The 25,635-nt window shown below is 40.3% G+C and overlaps 1 protein-coding gene and 1 pseudogene across 1 annotated transcript in view; both read right to left on the bottom strand.

Annotated features, from left to right (window-relative positions):
- The window catches only part of FILIP1 (filamin A interacting protein 1), a 300,074-nt gene extending 298,958 nt beyond the window's left edge, over positions 1 to 1,116 (bottom strand). Inside the window, exon 1 of the mRNA XM_070073868.1 lies at positions 1,000 to 1,116. The gene's annotated coding sequence lies outside the window, so the exon portion shown is untranslated. The remainder of the gene's footprint in view (positions 1 to 999) is intronic.
- LOC127493177 (glycine cleavage system H protein, mitochondrial-like) lies at positions 512 to 24,822 on the bottom strand (annotated as a pseudogene).
- Positions 24,823 to 25,635: the final 813 nt, after the last annotated feature.

The raw sequence follows: 25,635 nt of genomic DNA, 5'->3' as shown, positions 1-25,635 counted from the left end.
TAAGTTAAAATTTGCATCTTCATAGATACTAGCCAAGTCACTTAACCAAATATTAACATCAAAACATGATATGAGGAAGTTGAAAATTCATTTATGTTTCTTATTTTGCTGTAGAGCTGCTGCTTCACTGTATAAAACAGCACCAGCAAATGCGGTATATTGCAAAATTAAGATAGTATTGTTCTTTCTCTGGCACTGTACAACTAAAAAAAACTGTTGTGTATTCCCAGTTACTTCCAATGGAAAGATCATTATATATTTTGACCCCAATCCAGGGATGAATATAAGCAAGTTACCATATTACATAAGGCTTAAGATAACAATGTTATCCTTGAATTACATTATTTGTATAACTAGTTTTTACCACAGATAACTTCATGTATTCTGAATACTAGTGCCTAGAGCCTGGTATAAAATCACAAGGTACTGTGAAAAAGATGCATATTGAGTTTATCTGCAATCATTACAAAGTTAGGGTATATTTTCTTCCAGTAGCAGAGTTGAAAGTAGTATTTCTTCCATCAAGATTGCTAAAAGTTGCTATTTTAAGTCCTGTCTGCCACTAATTTAAGAGAAAACTGTGCTGGATTAAGTTATTCCATACTAGTTCATGTAAGGGTTCCACTTTCATTCCTCAACAGATTTTATATATTTCTCATAGGCTTCTTCACTCATTAGTTCATCTAGTTCTGAAGGGTTACTCAGTGTCATCTTGATCAGCCAACCATCTTCATAACAAGATTTGCTGACAAGTCCTGGGTTTTTTGTAAGGGCTTCATTAATTTCAGTTACTTCTCCTGAGACAGGAGAACAGAGTTCACTAGCAGCTTTCAAACTTCCCAAGGCACCAAATTCATCTTGTTTTTTCAATTTTGTCCCAACTTCAGGCAGACTACAATAAACAACATCTCCCAAAGCTTCCTGTGCAAAATTGCTGATTCCCACTGTTCCAATACCAGTTTCTGTTATCCATAAATGTTTCTCTGTGAATCTACTCACCAAGAGCAGAGCGGGTCCAGTGCGCAGCGTTCAGACGGCGCCCACCCGCAGCTGCCAGGGCAGAGGCGAGCAGGGTGCGGTGGGCGCCGAGGCAGCCAGCAAGCTGCAGGCCACAGCTCGCATGCTCCGCGCCACTCGCAGCGCCATGTTCACAGGGGTCCGAGGGTTGCTGCGCTGCGACCAGACCACTGGACCTGCAAGAAGGACCTGTAACTGTAACTTTCAAATAAATCTTTAAAAAAGAGAGAGTGAGAAACAAAAAAAATTACTGGTATTTATTTGAGAGGCAGAGAGAGAGAGAGACAAACAAGATTTCCCACTGAAATGAAATCAGCATATGAAAGAGTTATCTGCACCCTCATGTTTATTGTAGCTCAATTCACAATAGCTAAGACATGGAATCAACCCAAATGCCCATAAACTGAAGACTAGAAAAAGAAATTATGGTATATGTTCACCATGGAATAATACACAGCAGTACAAAAAAATGAAACCTGGTCATTTGCAACAAAATGGATGAATCTGGAAATAATCATACTTAGTGCAATAAGCCAGTCCCAAAGGGACAAATACCATATGATCTCCCTGACCTGTGATAACTAACAAAGCACCTAAAGGCAATCTGTAGAAGTGTAATTGACACTGTGAGAAACAATGACTTGATCAGCCCTTGTCTTGACTGGTGAAGAAGTTTTTTTAATACTATTTGTTGAACTCTTTACTTATCACAGAGTTAATTATATGTGTATAAAATCAGTTGAAAATAGATCTGAGTGGCCAGCGCCATGGCTCACTTGGCTAATCCTCTGCCTGCGGTGCTGGCACCCTGGGTTCTAGTCCCAGTTGCTGTGCCGGATTCTGTCCCGGTTCTCCTCTTCCAGTCCAGCTCTCTGCTGTGGCCCGGGAAGGCAGTGGAGGATGGCCCAAGTGCTTTGGCCCTGCACCTGCATGGGAGACCAAGAGGAAGCACCTGGCTTCTGGCTTCGGGTCAGCGCAGCACGCCAGCTGCAGCACGCCAGCCGTAGCGGCCATTTGGGGGGTGAACCAATGGAAGGAAAACCTTTCTCTGTCTCTCTCTCTCTCACTGTCTAATTCTACCTGTCCAAAAAAAAAAAAAAAAGGAAAGAAAGAAAGAAAGAAAGAAAGAAAGAAAGAGAAAATAGATCTGAGTAAAAAATAAGAGAGGAGGAAGAGGGGTGGGATTATGAGTGGGAGAGAGGACAGAGTGGAAAGAATCACCATGTTCCTAAAGTAGTAATTATGAAGTATATGAAGTTTGTAACTGTAAAGCTATATAGTTCTACATACATTCCTAAGACTTACTTCTAAGGGTACAGTTTAAAAACTTGCCATGGGACCCCAAATCCCCTTTGGGTGGTAAGAATATCATCTTAAGTTTTAAAGTGATCATATGGATAGGATTAAGTATTAAAGTGATGTATAGATAGGATTAAATGTTTGATCCACTCTGCCTGTCAAAAAAATAAATAAAAAAATAATAAAAAAAGAATTTAAAATGAGTGAATGCTCCAACATGGGAAGCAGTCTACACAGCAGACTCATAGAATGACCACTGACCTCAGAATCAGCCCTTAAGTCATTCTGGTCTAGCTGAAAAGCCTACCAGAGCATTTCAGGCTTGGAAAGCCAAGACACTGTGGCAAAAAATGTCCTTTTTTATGAAGAATCTCTGTGAGTGAGACCCCAGTGGAAAGAAGCGGCCATCAAAAAAGAATGTACTTTTCTCTGAAGGGAGGAGAGAACTTCTATTTTGCTTATGGCTTTGTCTAAACTACTGATGGAGTTTGTAAATTCAAAAGACTTTCATGGCCTTGGCAGTTCATGTCAAGAGCCTCAGGTGATCACTGAAGTCATACATAAGAGTATTAATTATCAAATTAACAACAGAAGTCACTGTGCACCAACTTCTCACATAGGACCTCTGTCCTCAAAGAGTTGTATTATGAGAGTTAACAGTAAAACTTGTTCTAAAGAGTTATTTCACTTTAATGTATTAAATAGAGAAAATTCTTGTGTTTTTTTTTTCATAATTGTCCAACTCCATTGCTTGTTTTCTTAGGTGCTTTCTTTAATTAGTGATAAAACTCATTCTCAAGGACTTATTTTCTTTTGATGTATTAAGTGGAGGATATTCTTACATTTCATAAGTTATAGTTGTGTCTTAGTGCTCACAATAGATGTATAATTCTTGGTTGCTTCTTTAAAGTTAACTAAATTTTAAAAAAAAAAAAGTGAAATTAACTCCGAGATGCAATGACTTTGAACAGCCCTCGTCTAGACTGTTGAGGAACAGTTTTCTTTTTCCTTCATGCAAATTGTTGAACTCTTTACTTAGTATAGAGTTGGTCTTCTGTGTATAATGTTAATTAAAAATGGATCTTAATGTCCGCAAATACTAGCTGATAGAATAAAAAAGGGAGAGAATGATCCAACATGGGAAGTGAGATACACAGCAGACCCATAGAATGGCAGATGTCCTAAATAGCACTCTGGCCTCAGAATCAGCCCTTAAGGCATGCGGATCCGGCTGAAAAGCCCATGAGAGTATTTCAGGCATGGAAAGGCAAGACACTCTGGAAAAAAAAAAAAAAAAAAAAAAAAACTAAATGAAAGATCTCCGCGAGTGAGATCCCAGTGGAAAGAACGGGTCATCAAAGAAGGAGGTACCTTTCTCTGAAGGGAGGAGAGAACTTCCACTTTGACCATGGCCTTGTCTAAATATGATCAGAGTCGGTGAACTCAGGGGGCTTCCATAGCCTTGGCAGCTCATGACAAGAGCCTAGGGTGATTACTGATGCCATAAACAAGAGTGTCAATTTGTTAAGTCAACAACAGGAGTCACTGTGCACTTACTCCTCATGTAGGATCTTTGTCCTTAGTGTGCTGTACATTGAGATTTAATGCTATAACTAGTACTCAAACAGTATTTTTCACTTTATGTTTCTTTGTGGGAGCAAACTGTTGAAATCTTTACTTAATGTATGCTAAACTAATCTTCTGTATATAAAGAGAATCGAAAATGAATCTTGATGTGAATGGAAGGGGAGAGGGAGTGGGAAAGGGGAGGGTTGTGGGTGGGAGGGACGTTATGGGGGGGAAGCCATTGTAATCCATAAGCTGTACTTTGGAAATCTATATTCATTAAATAAAAGTTTTAAAAAAATGGATCTTAGTGGAGAATGGGACTGGGGATGGGAGAGGGAGGAGGAGGAGGATGGGTGGGAGTGTGGGTGGGAGGGAGGGTATGGTGGAAAGAATCACTATATTCCTAAACTTGTACTTATGAAATGCATGGGAGCCAGTGCTGTGGTGCAGTGGGTTAAAGCCCTGGCCTGAAGCACCGGTATCCCATGTGGGCGCCGGATCTTGTCCCCGCTGCTCCTCTTCCCATCAGCTCTCTACTATGGCCTGGGATAGCAGTGGAAGATGGCCAGAGTCCTTGGGCCCTTGCACCCACGTGAGAGACCCTGAAGAAGCTCTTAGTTCCTGGCTTCAGATCGGTGTAGCTCCAACCATTGTGGCTGTCTGGAGAGTAAACCAGCAGATGGAAGACCTCTCTCTTTGTCTCTACCTCTCTCTGTAACTCTGTCTTTCAAATAAATAAAATAAATCTTTAAAAAAATGCATGAACTTTATATCCTTAAATAAAAGGTTTCTTTGGGAAAAAGACTTAGTATAAGAAAATATAAAAATATTTTACTAATATTTTTCATATTAGTTATATTAAAGTTACAGTATTTTGCATATACTGGCTTGAATAAAACATTAAAAATTTAAAAATAAAAGATTGCCCATCTACTGACTTACTCCTCAAATGCCACAACAGTCAGGGTTGGGCCAGGCTAAAGCCTAAAACTCAATTTAGGTCACCCACGTTTGTGGCAGTTACCTAACTACCAAAGCCACTACCTGGTACCTTCCAGGATGCCCATTAACAGGAAACTGGGATTGGGAGCAAAGCCAGGGGCTGAACCCAAGCACTCCCTTATGTAATGCCAGAATCCCAGGTAACATCTTTACTACTGTGCCAAATAACAGCTCCACATTATAAAAGAATCTTACTTTCATTGATTGAGCAATAAATGTAAATTCAACTTAATCTTAAATTCTCAACTAAATTAGACAAACTTTTTTTTCTGTTCTACCCATGGTAAAATAACTTTATGAATATACTTTCAAAAGTTCATGCAAAAATATAATTAAAATAAGCTTATTTTTGTGCAAAAAACCTGAAATCCATGAATAGACTTTCCATAATGCATATTTATTATGAACTTTTTGAAAACAGCTCATGAATAAAATTCCAAAAAAATTGCACTAAAATAAACTTAGCTTCCTCTCATCTTTAAAATTTTATTTTCATTTCCAAGACAGAGCAACAAAACAAGAGACAGATAGACAAAGAGAGAGCTTTTCCATCCACTGATTCATTCCACAAATGTCTACAATAGCTGAGACTGGGCCAGCATAATATCAGAACCTATGAACCCCATCCAAGTCTGCCATGTAGGTGTCAGGGACCCAAGTACTCAAACCATCATCTGCTGCCTCCCAAGGTACACATTAACAAGAGGCTGGAATCAGAAGTTGAACAGGAAGTTGAAACGAGGCACTAAGATATGGATGTGGGTGTATTAACCACTACAGTTAATGCTCATTTCAATAAACTTATCTCTTTTTTTAAAAACATATTTAGGAAAAAGGGCAAGATGGAATAGGAAGGGAGCACACTGATAGTCCGGGAAGAGGGAGTTTAATAAAAGTGAAGATACTGCAGGTTCAAGGAAGAGTAGGGGAAGAAACAGCAGAGGAAACTCTTCCGGAACTAGTGATTCATGGTGGACCTGCGTGGAGGGCATAGGAGCCCACGGCTCAGGACACCAGTGGCAGAATCAACGCACCAGTGCTGGAACGCGAGGTGAGCTGAACCTCAATAGCCTGAGACACTGGCGGGCAAGCGGAAAGAGGAGACTAGAGGGAACGAGGCTTGAAACCCCGTGGGGAAAAGTTCACCAGGCTAACTAGAAGAGAGAGGAAAAAAAAAAATGTGACCGGTATGGACACAAGTTTCTCTCTCTCTGCTCACCTCTCAAAGGCGAGCAAGACAAAGAGCAGGCACCATTTTGGACATACGTCCTAATCAGCATGACTTCAGGACTGCACCCGCCCTCAGCCAAGCAGAAAACCCTGACTCTGGGTGTGTGTGTGTGTGTGTGTGTGTGTGTGAAATAACAGAAGATTAAGACCTAGTGAATGTGTGGTGCTAATGAACTGAGACTGTGAAAAAAGAGACAGTGGGTGAGAGAACTCATGGAATTCACGTGAGTACTCTCCAGAGACGCTACAATTCGGTAACTTTGGTAAAAAAGTGGGAGACTGCAGGACAATTTGAGCCCACACTGAGGGCAGAACAGATTCCCTGTGTGGTCCTAGGGAAAGAGCTTCCAATCTCTGGCTCCTGTGGGTATATCATTCGCCTGCTAACTACCTCCAATTCCATTCAGCTGTGTGGAATTACTTCCCTTCTGAATCAAAAAAAAAAGAAAGAATGAAAGAAAAGAAAAGAGAGAGAGAGATTTACCATGCCTAACCTGGGAGTGTCACCTCTGGCACACCGTTAACCCTGAGGAACCAAAGAGAGCTCTCTGGCCACACCCATCTCAAGCCTCTAAGGCTCCATCAAAAGCAGACAGTCCACTTAATACAGTCATAGTATAACAAGAAAAAACACCACAGCGAGGGAAGAATCCAAAGAATATCTCCACAATGCCAAGCAACAAACGCAGAAACTGAGGAAACAAGAACAAGGAAGACATTTTGGCACCCCCAAATGAACAAGACACCCCAAGCCAAGATTATGAAGATGATGAGATGGAAGAATTGCAAGATACCAATTTCAAAAAATTTATGATAAGAACAATTAGAAGTTTTCAAAAACAAATGCTTGAGCTACGGAAATCATTACTGGACAGGATAGAAAATCTCCTTCGAGAAAATGAAATCTTAAGGAGGAATCAAAGTGAAACGCAGAAACTAGCAGAACAGGAAAGTGTGATAGTGAAGAGAAATCAAAATGAAATGAAGAACTCAATAGATCAAATGACAAACACATTAGAGAGCCTTAAAAACAGAGTCAGTCAAACAGACGAGAGAATATCTGATTTAGAAGACAGAGCACAGGAAAGTATACAGTCAAACCAAAGAAAAGAAGAGGAAATTAGAAATCTAAAAAATATTGTTGGGAATCTACAGGATACTATTAAAAAACCCAACATTCGGGTTCTAGGAGTTCCTGAAGGCATGGAGAGAGAGAAAGCACTAGAAGGCCTTTTTAGTGAGACACTTGCAGAGAACTTCCCGGGTTTGCAGAAGGACAGAGAAATCCTAGTACAGGAAGCTCACGGAACCCCTAGTAAACATGACCAAAAGAGATGCTCACCATGACACGTTATAATCACTCACCACAGTGAAACATAAAGAAAAGATCCTAAAATGTGCAAGACAGAAACGTCAGATTACTCTCAGAGGATCTCCAATCAGACTCACAGCTGACTTCTCATCAGAAACCCTACAGGTAGGAGGGAATGACGAGACATAGCCCAGGTACTAAGAGAGAAAAACGGCCAGCCCAGAATATTATATCCTGCAAAGCTCTCATTTGTGAATGAAGGTGAAATAAAGACTTTTCATAGCAAACAGAAATTGAAAGAATTTGTCGCCACTTGTCCAGCCCTGCAAAAGATGCTTAAAGATGTGTTGCACACAGAAACACAGAAACACAGAAACACGGTCATCAATATGAAAGAAGGTAAAGGAAGGAAACCTCACAGCAAAAGATCACAGGGAGTTCAAAGCATATATTAGAAAATATCTTTGGCAAATGGCAGGGCAAAGTTACCACTTATCAATAGTCACATTGAACGTTAATGGCCTGAACTGTCCAGTTAAAAGACACAGATTGGCTGATTGGGTTAAGGAACAAAACCCATCTATTTGCTGCTTACAAGAAACACATCTTTCCAACAAAGATGAATACAGACTGAAAGTGAAAGGCTGGAAAAATATATACCATGCCAACAGAAATGAAAAAAGAGTGGGTGTAGCCATCTTAATATCAGACAAAATAAACTTTACCACAAAAACTGTTAAGAGAGACAAAGAGGGGCACTCTATAATGATTAAGGGATCAATTCAACAGGAAGATATAATGATTATCAATGTATATGCACCTAATTACAGGGCACCAGTTTATTTAAAAGATTTGTTAAGGGACTTAAAGGGAGACTTAGACCTCAATACAATAGTACTGGGGGACATCAATACTCCACTATCAGAAATAGACAGATCAACAGGACAGAATATCAACAAGGAGACAGCAGATTTAAATGACACTATAGCCCAAATGGATCTAACAGATATCTACAGAACTTTTCATCCTACACATAAAGCATTTACATTCTTCTAGCAGTACATGGAACCTTCTTTAGGACTGACCACATACTAGGCTATAAAGCAAGTCTCAGCAAATTCAAAAGAATTAGAATCATACGATGCAGCTTCTCAGACCATAGAGGAATGAAGTTGGAAATTAGCAACTCAGGAATCCCTAGAGCATATGCAAACACATGGAGATTGAACAACATGCTCCTGAGTGAACAATGGGTCATAGAAGAAATCAAAAATTTTCTGGAAGTCAATGAGGATAACAGCACAACATACCAAAACTTATGGGATACAGCAAAAGCAGTGTTAAGAGGAAAGATTATAACAATATGTTCCTACATCAAGAAATTGGAAAGGCACCAAATAAATGAGCTTCCAATTCATCTTAAGAATCTAGAAAATCTGCAGCAAACCAGACCCAAATCTAGCAGGAGAAGAGAAATAATTAAAATCAGGGAAGAAATCAACAGGATTGAATCCAAAAAAACATTACAAAAAATCAGCCAAACGAGGAGGTGGTTTTTGAAAAAATAAACAAAATTGACATCCCATTGTCCCAACTAACTAAAAAAAGAAGATAAAAGACCCAAATCAATAAAATCAGAGATGAAAAAGGAAATGTAACAACAGACACCACAGAAATAAAAAGAATCATCAGAAATTGCTATAAGGACTGTATGCCAGCAAACAGGGAAATCGATCAGAAATGGACAGATTCCTGGACACATGAAATCTACCTAAATTGAACCAGGAAGACATAGAAAACCTAAACAGACCCATAACTGAGACAGAAATTGAAACAGTAATAAAGGCCCTCCCAACAAAGAAAAGCCCAGGACCAGATGGATTCACTGCTGAATTGTACCAGACATTTAAAGAAGAACTAACTCCAATTCTTCTCAAAATATTCAGAACAATCGAAGAAGAGGGAATCCTCCCAAATTCTTTCTATGAAGCCAGCATCACCTTAATTCCTAAGCCGGAAAAAGATGCAGCATTGAAAGAGAATTACAGACCAATATCCCTGATGAACATAGATGCAAAAATCCTCAATAAAATTCTCGCCAATAGAATGCAACAACACATCAGAAAGATCATCCATCCAGACCAAGTAGGATTTATCCCTGGTATGCAGGATTGGTTCAATGTGTGCAAAACAATCAACATGATACACCACATTGACAGACTGCAGAAGAAAAACCATATGATTATCTCAATAGACACCGAGAAAGCATTTGATAAAATACAACACCCGTTCATGATGAAAACCCTAAGCAAACTGGGTTTGGAAGGAACATTCCTCAATACAATCAAAGCAATCTATGAAAAACCCACAGCCAACATCCTATTGAATGGGGAAAAGCTGGAAGCATTTTCACTGAGATCTGGTACCAGACAGGGATGCCCACTCTCACCACTGCTATTCAATACAGTTCTGGAAGTTTTAGCCAGAGCTATTAGGCAAGAAAAAGAAATTAAAGGGATACAAACCGGGAAGGAAGAACTCAAACTATCCCTCTTTGCAGATGATATGATTCTTTATTTACGGGACACAAAGAACTCTACTAAGAGACTATTGGAACTCATAGAAGAGTTTGGCAAAGTAGCAGGATATAAAATCAATGCACAAAAATCAACAGCCTTTGTTTACACAGGCAATGCCATGGCCACGGCTGAGAAAGAACTTCTAAGATCAATCCCATTCACAATAGCTACAAAAACAATCAAATACCTTGGAATCAACTTAACCAAGGATGTTAAAGATCTCTACGATGAAAATTACAAAACCTTAAAGAAAGAAATAGAAGAGGATACCAAGAAATGGAAAAATCTACCATGCTCATGGATTGGAAGAATCAATATCATCAAAATGTCCATTCTCCCAAAAGCAATTTATAGATTCAATGCAATACCAATCAAGATACCGAAGACCTTCTTCTCAGATCTGGAAAAAATGATGCTGAAATTCATATGGAGACACAGGAGACCTTGAATAGCTAAAGCAATCTTGTACAACAAAAACAAAGCTGGAGGCATCACAATACCAGATTTCAGGACATACTACAGGGCAGTTGTTATCAAAACAGCATGGTACTGGTACAGAAACAGATGGATAGACCAACGGAACAGAACAGAAACACCAGAAATCAATCCAAACATCTACAGCCAACTCATATTTGATCAAGGATCCAAAACCAATTCCTGGAGTAAAGACAGTCTATTCAATAAATGGTGCTGGGAAAATTGGATTTCCACGTACAGAAGCATGAAACGAGACCCCTACCTTTCACCTTACACAAAAATCCACTCAACATGGATTAAAGACATAAATCTATGACCCAACACCATCAAATTATTAGAAAACATTGGAGAAACCCTGCAAGATATAGGTACCAGCAAAGACTTCTTGGAAAAGACCCCAGAAGCACGGGCAGTCAAAGCCAAAATTAACATTTGGGATTGTGGCCGGCGCCGCGGCTCATTAGGCTAATCCTCCACCTTGCGGCGCCAGCACACCGGGTTCTAGTCCTGGTTGGGGCGCCGGATTCTGTCCCGGTCGCCCCTCTTCCAGGCCTGCTCTCTGCTGTGGCCAGGGAGTGCAGTGGAGGATGGCCCAAATGCTTGGGCCCTGCACCCCATGGGAGACCAGGATAAGTACCTGGCTCCTGCCATCGGATCAGCGCAGTGCGCCGGCCACAGCTCGCCAGCCGCGGCAGCCATTGGAGGGTGAAACAATGGCAAAGGAAGACCTTTCTCTCTGTCTGTCTCTCTCTCACTGTCCACTCTGCCTGTCAAAAAAAAAAAATTTCGGATTGCATAAAATTGAGAAGTTTCTGTACTTTAAAAGAAACAGTCAGGAAAGTGAAGAGGCAACTGACAGAATGTGAAAAAATATTTGCAAAGTATGCAACAGATAAAGGGTTAATAACCAGAATCTACAAAGAGATCAAGAAACTCCACAAAAACAAAACCAACAACCCACTTAAGAGATGGGCCAAGGACCTCAATAGACATTTTTCAAAAGAGGAAATCCAAATGGCCAACAGGCACATGAAAAAATGTTCAAGATCACTAGCAACTAGGGAAATGCAAATCAAAACCACAATGAGGTTTCGCCCCACCCCAGTTAGAATGGCTCACATTCAGAAATCTACCAACAACAGATGTTGGCAAGGATGTGGGGAAAAAGGGACACTAACCCACTGTTGGTGGGAATGCAAACTGCTAAAGCCACTATGGAAGTCAGTCTGGAGATTCCTCAGAAAGCTGAATATAGCCCTACCATACAACCCAGCCATCCCACTCCTTGGAATTTACCCAAAGGAAATGAAATTGGCAAACAAAAAAGCTGTCTGCACCTTAATGTTTATTGCAGCTCAATTCACAATAGCCAAGACCTGGAACCAACCCAAATACCCATCAACAGTAGACTGTATAAAGAAATTATGGGACATGTACTCTATGGAATACTATACAGAGAAAAAAAAAACACAATGAAATCCGGTCATTTGCAACAAGACGGAGGAATCTGGAAAACATTATGCTGAGTGAATTAAGCCAGTCCCAGAGGGAAAAATATCATATGTTCTCACTGATCAGCGACTACCAACTGAGTACCAAAGGGGAAACCTGTTGAAGTGAAATGGACACTATGAGAAACAGTGACTTGATCAGCCCTTGTCCTGACTGTTGATGTACAATGTAATACTTTATCCCTTTTAGTATTTTTTTTGTTCTAGTACTATTGGTTGAACTCTGTAATTAACACACAATTATTCTTAGGTGTTTAAATTTAACTGAAAAGTGATCCCTGTTAAATATAAGAGTGGGAATAAGAGAGGGAAGAGATGTACAATTTGGGACATGCTCAATTGGACTTGCCCCAAATGGTGGAGTTAGAAATGTGCCAGGGGATTCCAATTCAATCCCATCAAGGTGGCATGTACCAATGCCACTTCACTAGTCCAAGTGATCAATTTCTGTTCACAATTGATCACACTGATAGGTCTAAGAGTCAAAGGGATCACATAAACAAGACTAGTGTCTGCTAATACTTACTGATAGAATGAAAAAGGGAGAGAATGATCAAACATGGGAAGTGGGATACACAGCAGACTCATAGAATGGCAGAAGTCCTAAACAGCACTCTGGCCTCAGAATCAGTCCTTAAAGCATTCGGATCTGGCTGAAGAGCCCATGAGAGTATTTTAGGCATGGAAAGCCAAGACACTCTGGCAAAAAAAAAAAAAAAAAAAAAAAAAAAACCCTAAATGAAAGATCTCTGTGAGTGAGATCCCAGTGGAAAAAACAGGTCATCAAATAAGGAGGTACCTTTCTCTGAAGGGAGGAGAGAACTTCCACTTTGGCTATGACCCTGTCTGAATAAGATCGAAATTGGCGAACTCAAACAGCTTACCTAGCCTTGGCAACTCATGACTAGAGCCTAGGGAGATTACTGACGCCATAAACAAGAGTGTCAATTGTTAAGTCAACAACAGGAGTCACTGTGTACTTACTCCTAATGTGGGATCTGTCCTTAATGTGTTGTCCAATGTGAAGTAATGGTATAACTAGTACTGAAACAGTATTTTACACTTTGTGTTTCTGTGTGGCTGCAAACTGATGAAATCTTTACTTAATATATACTCAATCGATCTTCTGTATATAAAGATGATTGAAGGTGAATCTTGATGTGAATGGAATGGGAGAGGGAGCGGGAGATGGGAGGGGTGGGAGTGGGAGAGAAGTTATGGGAGGGAGCCATTGTAATCCATAAACTGTACTTTGGAAATTTATATTTACTAAATAAAGTTTATATATATATATATTATTTTATTTGAAAGTGATATGGGATAGCTAGGTTAAGGTCAGGAGCTGGAAGTCATACCTCCCCTGCTCCCTGTAATCCTATCCGCCCACCTGTCAATCAGATGACCCTTTCCCCAGGATGTACTTCCCCTTACCTGGGACCTGGGGACAGTACTAAGTAAACACTCCCCTTTCTAAGCTCTTAAGAAGCCAGGTAAAAAGCCGGCGCCGCGGCTCAATAGGCTAATCCTCCGACTAGCGGTGCCGGCACACCGAGTTCTAGTCCCGGTCGGGGCGCCGGATTCTGTCCCAGTTGCCCCTCTTCCAGGCCAGCTCTCTGCTGTGGCCAGGGAGTGCAGTGGAGGATGGCCCAGGTGCTTGGGCCCTGCACCCCATGGGAGACCAGGAAAAGCACCTGGCTCCTGGCTCCTGCCATCGGATCAGCGCGGTACGCCAGCCGCGGCGGCCATTGGAGGGTGAACCAACGGCAAAGGAAGACCTTTCTCTCTGTCTCTCTCTCTCACTGTCCACTCTGCCTGTCAAAAAAAAAAAAAAAAAAAAAAGAGATATCAGACCACTCAACTTTTTTTCAGATAATACCAAACTGTTTTCTCTTCTATTTTCTCTTCAAAACACTAGCCTCAAAACTTTTGTCTTGCTTGTCCTCCAATTAATCCTCAATTATTATGATTCTTATCCTGTCTCAATCAAACCCTCTTATTGAAAGATCTACCTTAAGCCAGACTCCCTCAAAAGACATAAAAATCTCAATTTGCCCTCATTGTACTGAGATGCTACCAGGATTTTGTCCACAGAGTGGTCTTAATTGAAATAAGCAAAAAACTCAGCTTTGCTTTAGCTCTAGAGTATACAGGGAGGCAGCAATTGATAATATGAAAACAAAAGACAGGAAACAATAATTATGCTAAATGTCAAATTACAGGAAAATTACTAAATGGAATGCAGTACATCATTTCAATGAAATAGAGAAACACAGAATCAGTAGGAAATATTCAGATTATAATATTAAACATAACAAAGTTATTACTCCAACTGTGGGTTCTGGAACAGCTTGTTAAGAAGGAAGGCCTTAGAAGCCAGGGTCCCGTATTGGAAGGCCTCAGATCAAACCATGCCTCCACTTTGGTCAAACTTTCTGCTAATGTTCATCCTGAGAGGCCATAAACAATGGGTAGTAAGTAGTAGGGTCCCCACCACTTTTTTGGGGGGACTTTTGGGCAGTAAAACTAGTAGATGGAAGATTTCTTTACTTCCCTCCCCTCCCCTCCTCCTCTTCCCTCCCTTGCCCTCCCCTCCACTTCCCTTCCCCTCTCTCTGCCTTTCAAATGAAAATAAATAAATAATTTTTAAAAGAAAGACAGAAAGCCTGGATGGACAACTGGTACATTGGTTAAGTCATTGGTTGAAATGCCTCCATCCCATACTGGAGTACCTGGATTTAAATCCCAGCCTCACTCCCAGTTCCGATTTCCTGTGAACACACACTCTGGGAGGCAGAAGGTGATGACTTAAGTACTTGGGTCCTTGCCACCCATGTAAGAGGCACAGATTGAGTTCTGGCTTCTGGCTTTGTCCTATTCTAGCCCCAGCTGTGTGGACACCTGGGGAGTGAACCAGTGGATGGACGCTTTCTTGCTCTCTCTTTTTCAAATAAAGAAAAGGAATTTTTTGAAAAAGTCTTCTTTAGGAAAAAAAAGGAAAAGAGGGAAGGAGAGAAAAAGAGGAAAGAAGAAAAGAAAAAGAAAAAGAACTATTCAATATTTGTCTTTGAGTGCTTTTATACACACACACACACACATATATATATCTTTTAGTATCTTATTTCCAAATTTTATTTAATGAAAAATTAATAATTTTTAAAAATAAAGTCAGTTAAGAACAGGATTTGATGATCACTCTCAGCTATATAATGTGTAGAAAACTCATAGGTCGATCAACTGTCAAGATCATGTTAATGGACTTTTAAATACTTTTCTTCAATACAAAAGAAAGTGTTTTTAGAACTACATTGTGGGGAACCACACTGTGGTATAGCAGGTATAGCTACTGCCTGTAGTGCCAGCATCCCATATGGGTGCCTGTTGGAGTCCTGGCTGCTCCTCTTCTGATCCAGCTCTCTACTATGGCCTGGGAAATCAGTAGAAAATGGCCCAAGTCCTTGGGCCGATGCACCCATGTTGAAGACCCTGAAGAAGTTCCTGACCCCTGGTTTCATATTGGCTCAGCTTCTCCTGTTGCGGTCATTTGAGGAGTGAACCAGCAGATGGAAGACCTCTATCTCCCTCTCTTTGCCTCTCTGTAACTCTGCTTTTCAAATAAGTAAATAAATCTTTTTTAAAAAAATAACTACATTGGCTTATCTGAATCACTATGCCATGGGGAGTGGTGTTTGCCTAATTGAGTTATATAAATAAGGCAGTCCTTCAGAGCCAGAGTCATCCCAAGCCATAATGGCTACATACTCTCAATGGGATGAGATGAAATGAATCTTGGATCTTGTCATCTTCAGCATTCAATAAACTCAAAGTCTGTTTGTGACACTGAAACAAATTACGACTCACAACCATTAACTTCTTAATTTGGAAAAGCAAAACAAGATGCATGATCTGCCTAGGTTATAAAGTTCAAATAAGGATGCATTTGACCCTCTGAGTCGATGGGCTCAGCATCCATAGATTCAATCAACCTCTGATGGAAAAACTTAGTGAGGCCCATGATGACTGCATCTGTACTGAACATGAAAAGGCTTTTTCTTTATCATTATTTCTGCCTAAAGAATACCATATAACAACAAAATGGCATTTACATTATATTAGGTATTATAAGTAATCTAGAGATGATTTAAAGTATACAGGAGGATTATGTAGGTTATATGCAAATATTAAACCATTTTATACAAGGACTTGGGCATCTTCAGATATTTATATTCATGGGTGGGTCCTAGAATCAGTACCCTATGGATACTGAAGGCTAACTGTATTTATCTTTACAGAGTTAATTATGCTCTATGTACTTAATAGAAAATTATTTTTATAAAATTATTCTACATTGTAATCTGATTTAAAAATCTGAGAAGTTTTTAAAAAGATTTATTTATTTAATTGAAAGGCAGAGTTACAGAGAAAGAGAGGGAGAGACAGACAGAGAGAGATTCTTCATTCTTCTGCTTCATTCCCCAAATGGCCACAAGAGCCTGGACTGGGTCAGGCTGAAGCCAGGCTCCTGGAGCTCCATCCAGCTCTCCTACATGGATGGCAGGGGCCCAAGCCCTTGGGCCATCTTTTACTGCTTTCTTCTTTCACTAACAAGGAGCTGGATTGCAAGTGGAACAGCTGGGACTTAACCAGAGCTCATATGGGATGCCAGCATCACAGGCAGCAGCTCAATCTATGGTACTACAACATAGACCACAAGAAATTTCTTGATGATGTGACAAGTATTTAGGTGATTACTTAGTTTTTGTGCACAACCTTAAAGCTATCTAGGTGGGAATACTGTTAAGACAGATGACTTGGCCTTGGCTAAGTTTGATTTCACTTTATTTTACTATAAAATCTGAAAAAAAATGCAGAGATTAAAGAAGTTACATAAGGGTACAAATGAGCGAAGCAGTTACCTGCTGCTTATCTTTCTTTTCATGGATATATCTCTTAAGTGCTAACAGCCACTGGGAAGGGCCCTAGTCAGTGTTCAAGAACTGTCACATGAAAATAATTCCTTTGTATCACAGCCATATGCTTTTCTTCTAATCCTTGTACACCATTGGGCCTTATTGACATTTCACTTCAGTAAACTTGTCCATAACCCACCAAATCTGTAATATTCCCAGGCTCAAAAAATGAAAGTACTTTAGGCAATGAGATAGATGATTCAACAAATATTTACAAATATTTATCAAACATCTACCAATGTTCACCACCATGTTGGACACTGGAAATGACCTGTTTATTCCTTACATCAAACTTTTACATTTGACCTGATTTCCCAGCTATAGATATATACAAATTTTTAAAGATTTATTTATTTATTTGAAAGACATACTTACAGAGAGGTGGAGGGAGGGAGGGAGGGAGAGGGAGAGAGAGAGAGAGAGAGAGAGAGAGAGAGAGGTCTTCTAGTCATTGGGTCACTCTCCAAATGGCTGCAACAGCTGGAGCTGGGCCAATCCAAAGGCAGGAGCCAGGAACTTCTTCCAGGTTTCCCATGTGGGTGACAGGGGCCAAGGACTTGGGACAGCTTCTACTGCTTTCCCAGGCCACAGCAGAGAGCTGAACCAGAAGTGGAGCAGCTGGGTTTCTAATGGCGCCCATATGGGACACCAGCATTATAGGTGGTGACTTTACCTGCTACACCACAGTACCGGCCCCAATCTGTACAAATTTTGAGGACAAGGTAGAAATTCCCACAATATATAATTGGGTCAACTATCTCAATAATCCTAGAGAATTTGTTATCAAGCAGTGGATTGAACTGTGGGCCAGGAATTTGAAAAATTCCGTAAGTTTTTTCTTGAAAAAATTCAAATATGTCAATCTAGTGATAACAGAAGATAAGAAAATAGCACCAAATTTCTGTTCTCCTGTTCATTCAAACCTAGCTTCTGAGTATGTACTGCTTTCCCTGTCCAACTCTCTCTTCAGAGTGGATATGGTTGGCTACTGACATGTTATGCCTCCTCTAGGAATGTAGCTTGTCCATAATTTCTCCACATAGCTCTCTCAGAGATAGAGGGCTTATAAGGTAAGGTAGGGTCTCAGCACTAGTATTTGTGACTTTAGTTCAGATTTTACACAATGTGGCCTAGACTATTCTATCAAAATCAAGCATTTGTCCTCTGTCAATTCTGCTATCTAGGAAGCAATGACCTTTGCTTAATGAAGATGAACTCACAGAATCAAATACCAAAATGTTTTATCTTGCTTAGGATGCTAAAGTTCAGTAATATATAGAAAATAAGATGCTTGCAATGGACATAAAATCTTGACCACTACAAAGTATTCTCTAATTCACTTTATATTATATTCCAGTCCAAACTTTACAAGCTGAATCATGACTTTAGCTTGTCCTTTTCTCAGGAGAAAATAATCATGAGTAACATTGTTCAAGGAATTCTTATTAAAGACCTGACACATCTTCCCTTTCATTTTCCCAAATGAGACAATCTCCTAGGAACCTACACTTCAATCTGTCATATTACAAATAATTGCTGCTAGCTATCTTTTATAATATTATAATCTTTGATTTTCTAATACACTGGCACCAAGGTTGCAGTACATCCCCATATTATAGGTTTAATAGTTATCATGTAAGTTCCATACTTTTAATAAACCAAGCTTTTCAATATTGTTTTCATGTTCATATTTTTTATTATTTATCTATATGATTTATTTTATTTGAAAGTTAGAGTTACACAGAGAGAGGAGAAGCGGGGTGGGGGGCGGTCGTCCATCCCCTAATTCACTCCCCAATCAGCCACAGTGGCTAAATTGGCTGGAGCTATGCTGATCCGAAGCCAGGAGCCAGGAGCTTCTTCCAGGTCTCCCACGTGGGTGCATGGGCCCAAGGACTTGGACCATCTTCTACTGCTTTCCCAGGCCATTGTAGAGAGCTGGATCGGAAGTGGAGCAGCCAGGATTTGAACCGGTGTCCATATGGGATGCCAGACTGTAGGTGGCAGCTTTATCCACTATGCCACAGCACCAGCCCCATGTTCATATAATATTAAGATAAATCCATAGTTTTCATAATTATTTAGAAGGTAAAGATCATTTCTTTAAAAGAAATAACATTAAAATGTTTTCATACATCTTCAAAAGTATCATGTGTCTAATAGATAAATAGAGCTGCGCCAATCTGAACCCGGGAGCTGGGCACTTCTTCCGGGTCTCCCATGCAGGTTCCCAAGAACTTGGGCCATCTTCTACTGCTTTCCCAGGCCATAGCAGAAAGCTGGATCAGAATTGGAGCAGCTGAGAAACCGGCACTTCAGGCCAGAGTGTTAACCCACTGCACTACAGTGCCGGCCACATTTTTATAAAAGTCAATGTTGGGCTGGCATTGGGGTGTACCACCACCTGTAGCACCAGTATTCCATGTTAGCACAGGTTCTAGTCCTGGCTGCTCCAGTTCTGATCCAGCTCTCTGCTGTGGCCTGGGAAAGCAGTGGAAGATGGCCCAAGCCCCCGGGCCCTTGTACCCCAGTGGGAGGTCCAGAGAAAGCTCATGGCTCCTAGCTTCAGATTGGCCCAGTTTCAGCCATTGTGGCCATTTGGGGAGTGGATGGAAGATCTCTCTCTCTCTGCCTCTGCCTCTCTGTAACTCTACCTTTCAGATAAATCAATAAATCTTAAAAAAAAAGTCAATGTTTGTATTGAACTATGTTTTTCAGAAATAAAAGAATCAAAGAAAAGTAGTAAGAAACATGTAGACATACAAAAATATAAACTATAGGGAGAAAGATAAAGTGATTATACGTATAAAGGTGCTTCTAAAGGTTCATGGAAAATGCACATTATCTTTTAATTCCATCTTCCATGAACTTTTAGAAGTCCCCTAGTATTTATAATGAAATAAGAATAGACAGAGTATCAACTGAGACCTTTAATTTCATAAGGCAAAAGTGTTTAAGTCCACAACTCAAAATTTTTATTAGAGAATAAGACTTTCAGAAAATTATGTTACCAGCCATTGCTACATTCTGTCTGGTGTTGTTAACTGGAGACTAGAAGTGAAGAATAAATAGAAAGATCATCAGCCAGTTGCAGTAAACAGTTCAAATACAACAATGACCCAGGGAAGTACCACTATGACATCTTATTTCATGTTTAAAAATTTGCTTCTATGTCCACTGATTATATTCTACCAATCTTTACCACATGGTAATAATAATAAGAGAGCATATACTTTGGAATCTGTAAAGACCTGTGCTCAGATTCCAGGTCTACGAGTATCTAGCTGAGTCATCTTGGCAAATTTATTTAAGCTTTGAGTTTCAATTTCCACATTTAAAAATAATTGTAAATGTTCAATAAAGGTTGATTAGGAGATCTGGATAGTATTCCTAGCAAATCATACTGGGGGAACTGGTTTCGTCTCAAAACACTTAGATATATAATCCCAAAACTGTGGTTCTCAGATCAGCAGCATCAGTATCACCTTTCAACTCATTAGAAATATGAATTTATGAATCCTGAATCAAATAGTCCGAAATAAGGCCTAGGAAACTGATGAACTTTCAGCAGTTTTTATTCATGTTAAAGTTTGAGAGCTACTTTTTTTTTTAAGACTTATTTATTTATTTGAAAGGCAGAGTTACAGAAAGAGAGGGAGAGACAGAGAGAGAATAATGTTCCATCTGCTACTTTACTCCCCAAGAGGTTGCAACAGACAGGACTGGGCCAGGCCAAAGCCAGGAACCTGGAATTGCATCTGGGTCTCCTTTGTGGGCCCAAGGGCCCAACCATTTTGGCCAACTTCTGCATTAGCAGAGAGCTGGATTGGAAGTAGAGCAGCTGAGACTCTAACCAGCACTCACATGGCATGCCAGCATTGCAGGTGGCAGCTTAACTTGCTGAGTCATAATGCTGGCCCCAAGAAATACTGTTTGAATGTTCAATTTGTCATGGTTTCCATGTGGTCATTTTCATGAATTAACATGAAAGTCTTCCTGTTCACCTGCAGGCCAATTTATCTATTAGACACATGATACTTTTGAAGATGTATGAAAACATTTTAATGTTATTTCTTTTAAAATCAGAGAAAAATAAACAATGATAATATATATATATAATAATGAATGCAATCTGGACTTTATTGTCCTTAGACCAAAGTGGTTATAAATTTTACTAATTTATAAATTAAAAATATGGTGCTAGTGCTATGGTGCAGAGAGGTAAACTGCTGTCTGCAGCTCCAACATTCCGTATCAGTGACAGTTCGAGTGCCAGTTGCTCTACTTCCAATCCAGCTCCCTACTAGTGGTCTGGGAAAAGCAGCAAGAAGATAGCCCAAATGCTTGGACCTCTGCTACCCACTTGGGGGACCTAGAAGAAGCTCTTGGCTTCAGCCTGGTCCAGCACTGGCCATTGTGGCCATCTGGAGAGTGAACCAGAAGATGGAAGATCTCTCTTGCTCTCGCTCTGTCTCTCTCTCTCTCTCTCTCTCTCTCCCACTGTCTTTCAAATAAATAAATATTTAAATATATATATATATAAAACTTTAAAATAGCTAAAAAAATATTGAATATATTTCTTGTCAAGGAAGGACTCCATAAAGTCTTAAGTGCCCAGGGCCCAGATAAATGATAATGTAGCCTTAGTCATCTGAAAACTTCCCTTTTTATTTATAAATGTTCACACTGAAGGTGCTTGATAGGAACTGGCTATATATAAGAAATGTGTGTTATTCTGATGATGTATTCATTTACAATTTTTTTTTTTGACAGGCAGAGTGGACAGTGAGAGAGAGAGACAGAGAGAAAGGTCTTCCTTTGCCGTTGGTTCACCCTCCAATGGCCGCCCCGCTGCGGCCAGCGCACCGCGCTGATCCGATGGCAGGAGCCAGGTACTTATCCTGGTCTCCCATGGGGTGCAGGGCCCAAGGACTTGGGCCATCCTCCACTGCACTCCCTGGCCACAGCAGAGAGCTGGCCTGGAAGAGGGGCAACTGGGACAGAATCTGGTGCCCCGACCGGGACTAGAACTTGGTGTGCCGGTGCCGTAAGGCGGAGGATTAGCCTAGTGAGCCGCGGCACCGGCCTTCATTTACAATTTAGAAAGATTAGCTACTGCTTCACTTCCTCAAGAGTGTAAGCTTGTAAGCACTAAAATGGCTACTAAACCACTTGCTGAACATCTAGCATGAGGAAGAGCAGAAAGTACTCAATAAAGAGTGAACTAGAAATAAAAAAGCATAGAACACAGTACGATTAAACAAGAAAAATAAAATATTTTGAAAGTGAAGTGGAAGATTGAAATATAAAAATTAGTTTAAAACAGAAATGCTTATCATTAATTTCATCTGACAAATCCACTTACTCCTTCAAAAACCATCAACTATTCACAATTTGGAGAATCTGCCTTTGTCTTCTGAAGTTTGTATTTAGTCATAGGCTAATTATATACTGCACATTTAAGTGCAGTATTTTTTTATAAAGATTTATTTTATTTATTTGAAAGAGTTACAGAGAGAGGTAGAGACAGAGAGAGAGAGGTCTTCCATCTGCTGGTTCACTCCCCAGATGGCCGCAACAGCCAGAGCTGCACCGATCCAAAGCCAGGAGCCAGGAGCTTCTTCTGGGTCTCCCACACTGATGCAGCGGCCCAAGGACTTGGGTCATCTTCCACTGCTATCCCAGGCCATAGCAGAGAGCTGGATCGGAAGAGGAGCAACCGGGACTAGAACTCGGCGCCCATATGGGATTCCAGTGCTTCAGGCCAGGTCATTAACCTGCTGTGTAACAGCGCCAGCTCCAATTAAGTGTAGTATTTAGAGGAACAAGATTGATAAATTGTGTTTTCAAAGAAATAAATATATTAAAACTAGGATTATATTTTATTAATAACTACTAACCAGCATAGAATATGAGTATGTTTGTCCAAACCAATATCTATATCTGTGCATAAATCTGGCTACAATAGAAGAAATACAGCTGTGATACAACTGAAAAATCTGTAGCTTTATTGTTTATTTATTACTTTGTTGTTAAGTGTGTATAATCAACTCATGTCGTCTGTCAATTCCCAGCCTCCTCAAAGCAACTCAAATTACTTCAGCACTGTAAACTTCAAAACTAAGCCCTAGGGGCCTGTGCTGTGCACGGGTACCTGGTTCAAGTCTCAACTGCTCCAGTTCTGATCTAGCTCCCTGCAGGTATGCCTGGGAGAGCAGCTGAGGGTGGCCTGAGTTCTTGGCCCCCAGCATCCACATGGGAGATACAGAGGAGGCTCCAGTCTCCTGGCTTTGGATTGGCCCATTTGGGGAGTGAGCCAGCTGATGGAAGACCTCTCTCTCTCTTTGCTTCTGCCTCTCTGTAACTCTTTCAAATAAATAAATAAACCTTAAAAACAAAACAAAACAAAAAAAACTAAGCCCTAGTTCACACCTAGATTGCTGATCTCTTCTAGCGTATCTTTCCTAGATTTCTATCACAATGATAACACTGGGGCAAGGACCTTTTTAAGGAATCTAGAATTCTATGATTCTAAATTTCCATTGGGGAAATTATTTTAGGTATATCATATTCATTTGTTTATTCATTCAGCAGATATGTACTAATACCTACAGGTGCACTATTCAATTCACACAAAAAGTGCATTGCATATGGAGATTAAAACATGTTCAAAGTTTCCAATTATAGAAAAGATGATGCATTTGAGGAAAAGAGCAAAAACTAAATGTGATTGGAGCTTAAGAAGACAAGAATGCTGCAAGATGAAGCTTAGAGGTAGGGAATAGGAGCCTAGGATTTGGGATTTTATCCTGGGCCAGCATTGTACCACAGTGAGTAAGCCACTGCCTGCAATGCGTGCATCCCATATGGGCACTGGTACAAGTCCCAGCTGCTCCACTTCCAATCTAGCTCCTAGCTAATGCACCTGGGAAAGCAACGGAATTTGGCACAAGTGTTTGGACCCCTGCACCCATGTGGAAGTCCTGGATGGAGTTCCAGGCTTATGGCTTTGGCTTGGCTCAACCCCGGCTATTGCAGCCATCTGGAGAGTGAATGAGTGGATGGAAGATCTTGCTCTCTCAATTCTGCCTTTCAAATAAAATAAATACTTTTCTTAAGATTTTAGTTATTTATTTAAGAGGTGGAGTTAGAGACAGTGAAAGAGAGAGACAGAGAGAAAGGTCTTCCTTCCATTGGTTCACTCCTCAAATAGCCGCAATGGCCGGAGGTGCCAATCCGCAGCCAGGAGCCAAGTGCTTCTTCCTGGTCTCCCATGTGGGTGCAGGGGCCCAAGCACTTGGGCCATCTTCTACTGCTTTCCCAGGCCACAGCAAAGAGCTGGATTGGAAGAGGAGCCGCCGGAACTAGAACCAGCATACATATGGGATGTCAGCGCCACAGGCAGAGGATTCACCTACAACACCACAGCGCTGGCCCCAGTAAATGCATTTTTTCTAAAAAAAACATTTTATCCTAAAAAATCTTTGAATGGTTTCAAATAAGGTGTTGTGAACTGATTTACTTTGTTATAGTATTATGGCTGAGAGTTTATAGTGGTTTTGGACCACAGGGGAGTCATTGGAATTGGAAAAAAATATGCATAAGTTGAAGAGATATTCAGGAAGGAGATTGGATTAAAAAAAAAAAAAAGGAGAGTCAAAAGTGATTGTTTTATCCTTTAAGGAACTGAGTGAATGACAAGGGCAGTCAGAGAGCTAAAAATACCTTGAGCCAAGAATACTTTGAGGAGGGTCTCATGCTTTTAGGGTCTTTCAAGGAATCCTGCTGATTGTTGCAATCCTGTTTTCCTCTGAATCCTGTTTGTATGAGAAGACTGTTGGTCTCCTTGGCTCTTCACTCATCTTGTAGGACTGAAACTATATAGAACAGATTCATGATATGAGGACTCCCAAATATGTCCTTTTAAAAGATTTATTTATTAATTTATTTGCATGGCAGAGTGACAGAAAGAGAGAGAGGAAATCTTTCATCTGCTAATTCATTCCCCAAATGAAGCCAGGAGCCAGGAACTCCATCCAGGTCTCCCACAAGGATAGCAGGAACTCGAGTACTTGAGCCATCATCTGCTGCTTCCTAGACACGTTAGCACAAAGTTGGATTGGAAGAGGAGTAGCCAGGACTCCAAAAGGCATTTTGATATCAGAAGTGGGTATCACAGTGGTGGCTTAAACTGCTGCACCACAACTCTGGCCCCAAATACATGTCTGAACAATTTAAGTAAGCTATAGCTATGCTGGTGAATTGACTGTAAGGCTCTTTATATGTGTGGTATAGCAATAAATCTCAAAGGTTATAAAGACTAGGGCCAACACTTTTGCTCCAGAGAAGATAAATTGTAGTAGGCTAAGGAGAGTGGGAATCTTCACAAGGGAATAGGGTAAGGGACACATAGGATATATATATATATATATATATATCATATATACATACATATATATATATATATATATATAAGTTCCTTGAGTTAAAGGATGAACTCTGCCTTTATGGTAACAGTGGGAAATTAAAAAAAAAAAAAAAACAGAATGGATGGGTACAGAATGCAAATAGTTTTCGCAGACCAAGGAAATCCTCATCTGTGGCACCCTTTTCTGTGTGAAGTAGAAATTCTGTTGAAAGTAATGGGGAAAAAGTTTGAAATAGTTGTAGTA

The sequence above is a fragment of the Oryctolagus cuniculus genome, chromosome 5 (assembly GCF_964237555.1).
Source record: "Oryctolagus cuniculus chromosome 5, mOryCun1.1, whole genome shotgun sequence".
Classification (NCBI taxonomy): domain Eukaryota; kingdom Metazoa; phylum Chordata; class Mammalia; order Lagomorpha; family Leporidae; genus Oryctolagus; species Oryctolagus cuniculus.
Note: the sequence above shows the minus strand (reverse complement) of the source record. Positions and strands in the feature narration are given on the sequence as shown.